General features: G+C 39.0%; 1 pseudogene; it reads left to right on the top strand.

Moving 5' to 3' along the window:
• Positions 1-452: 452 nt before the first annotated feature.
• LOC122148167 lies at positions 453-2,784 on the top strand (annotated as a pseudogene).
• Positions 2,785-3,017: the final 233 nt, after the last annotated feature.

The following is a 3,017-nucleotide window of genomic DNA, read 5'->3' as shown; positions in this document are numbered from 1 at the left end:
GGTACTTTGTGCCCCACTCTACCCTAGCTTATATGTACAAATGAACAGTTTATTATTAGTGTACTGCAAACATTGTGATGTAATGCAGATAAGCAATACTATATTGTGTGTGTTTATGGTTACAATTACGCATTTTTTTAATTTCTATTGTAATCAGTTATAGAGGAGACCAGGGCTAGTTGTCACAGGGGTTGTATATCGAATAACCACACTAAAAAAGCATATATTAAGGATAAATGTCTACTATATAATGTTGTCACCGTTTTATTGTTTGACATTGTATAATATATACATTTTTATTTTTTACTGTTGCTGAAAAGCCACTGTTTACTGGCAGGTTCCATTGTGACAACTTACACATACTGTGTGACAATATGCTATGTAGTGCAGGATGCCCTCCTTTTGCATGCCACAAAGGGTAACATGGTCAGTGAAGTTCCTGATGTTCACAAGCTGATTTGAGGTCAAGACTTTAAGGTGTCTTATTGATAGTTTCTCCATTATTTCTGCATTATATATTGAAGAATAATAAACTGAATAACTTTTCTGTTTCAAAATTCTGAACGAAAAGTAGGCTACTTGATAGTATCTGACATTGTAAGTCCTGCAAATCTAAGAAAAACATTTTGATGCAATATGGTGTCTGTGGTTTTTTTTTTTCAAAAACAAAAAGGCTTCACATACGGTATTCATTTCCTGCTCTCAGCAAGAGATTGCAGATAAATATGCAATGACGAGAAAACAAAAAATGCTTTCCAGAACATGTAATCATGAGAAATAGTTGTTACCACTCTCAAAGCTGCCCTCCCACATTTCTGGTTAAAAAAAATACTTAAAAGTGACGTGTGCCATTTTTACTTATCCTATTTAAAATGCAGACTGCAGAGACAACTCTAAAGCCCAAAGTAGGCCTATATTTAAAGTTTTTACATGTATGCTACAGTGCATGTAATGGAAATATTGTCATTAGTATTGTACGTGTGCTGTGTGATCTGCACCAAAACCAAACGGATTGGAGCAAGTTCTTAATGTGGGCGGAGTATGCACAAAATTCCCTCCAGAAGCCTGCCACTGGCATGACACCCTTCAAATGTGTCCTAGGCAACCAACCGCCTCCTGTTCTCAGTTTCTCAGTTTTTTAAAGTCTTCTGCAGTGTCTTGGGCATGACATGGTGTTCTAAAAGCATTTTTTTTCTCGTTCCACTGCTTGCATTTTTCAGTGAAAAAATGTGTTCTGTGTGAATGGCCTAAAAGAAAGCCATTTGAGGGGTGAAGGCGTAAACATCATGTTTTGTGAGAGTATCAAAACATTGTCCAACCAGTGTCTGAGTTTGGGGCAGGACTGTTCATTTGGCCAGCCAGTACCAGTAGGGAGTTCAGGTGTTTGGGAAACCTGTTTGAAAACAGTTTCAAACAATTTCAGTTTCATTATTTCAATGTGGAGCAGAAATTAAACACTTTACTTTTGGCGCAACACTTACCTTAAAACTAGTGTGTTTAATAAATTATAACCATTATAAATAAACAGGGGAATAACTCCTCCTCCATTTCAAGATTGGCCAATGTCACTTTTTAGATGGCTACTTTAAAGTATATTGGAAGGAACCAAATTTAATTGTATATTGTCTTTTCAGTGTTCTCAGTGTTTCTCAGATGCACAAGATGGTGACTCCTCCCACCGCATTGACTCCTCCCACCACTGGAAATAACAGTAATTTCAACCAATTCGTTGACTCAGAGTTTCGCTACACTCTCTTTCCTATATTCTACAGCCTGGTCTTTATCTTTGGGTTGCTGGCCAACTGCTACGCTCTTTATGTGCTGCACCGTATGCGAGAGTCTAAAGCTATGAATGAGATTCGAATCTACATGACCAACTTGACCATTGCAGACCTGCTGTTTGTGGTCGCTCTACCGTTCTGGATTGACTACTACAAGAATCATGGTAACTGGAAGAACTCAGATGCCCTCTGTCGTATCACAGGATCATTGTTCTTCATCAACACATACTGCTCTATTCTCTTCCTTACTATAATCAGCATTAACCGTTACTGGGCCGTTACCAAGCCGCTGGTGGCTGCTTCTTCTGACTGCTGGAAACGAGGAGCAATCGTCTCAGCACTCATCTGGGTCATTACTTTAGCAGCATCAGTTTAAATCTCTCATTGATGATGATGGAATTCCGAAGAATACGGAGAATAACAACATTTCTCGCTGTTTTGAGGGTTATCAAAACGAGCCTGACTCTACAAAATATGCAATGGCCATCACGCACTTCATCATTATTAGCTTATTCTTTCTTCTTTTCTTGATGGTGATCATCTGCAACATCTCGATCGCTCGAGCTCTTCTGTCACAATCCATCAGTCATAGCCTCGAGCCAGCACAGGAAAGCGTCCCGGTGGTACCAAGCGCAGAGCTTTGAGGATGCTGTGTGCTGTCATAGGCGTCTTTGTGGTCTGTTTCCTGCCCCACCATGTGGTGCAGGGTCCCTGGGTGTTGTCAGTGCTGTACCTGAACAAAGATTGGAGTAAAGAAACACGGCAAAGCTTAAACGATGCTCACCAGATCACCCTCATGCTTATGGGGTTCAACTGCCTTCTGGACCCGCTGGTGTATTGTTTCGCCACCACAAAGTTCCGCATGTACATCCAGAATCATTTCACAAAGGTCAAGAATAAAAAACACTGCTCACGCAGCACATTAAGCACGATGATGTCACTGAAGATCAGAAATCAGAGTGAATTATGAATGTTGAAGGAAAAAATAAAAGGCTGAGAAATACTTGGTGTCGTCTTATTCTAATTAGAATCTTATTCAGCCAGTTTCAGATTTTAGCTGGATTTAATTTAGGTTCTTTTTGGATTCTTAAAGGGATAGTTCATCCAAAAATTTAAATAATGGCATCATTTACTTATCCTCATGCCGTTCCAAACCTGTATGACTTTTCTTTCTCTCTTTTAAAGATATTTAAAAAAATTCCTAAAAAATGATGACAGAACTTTCATTTGATGTAA

This window comes from Cyprinus carpio, chromosome A17 (assembly GCF_018340385.1).
Source record: "Cyprinus carpio isolate SPL01 chromosome A17, ASM1834038v1, whole genome shotgun sequence".
Lineage (NCBI taxonomy): Eukaryota > Metazoa > Chordata > Actinopteri > Cypriniformes > Cyprinidae > Cyprinus > Cyprinus carpio.
The sequence above is the reverse complement of the archived record's forward strand: the minus strand, read 5'-3'. Positions and strand labels throughout refer to the sequence as shown.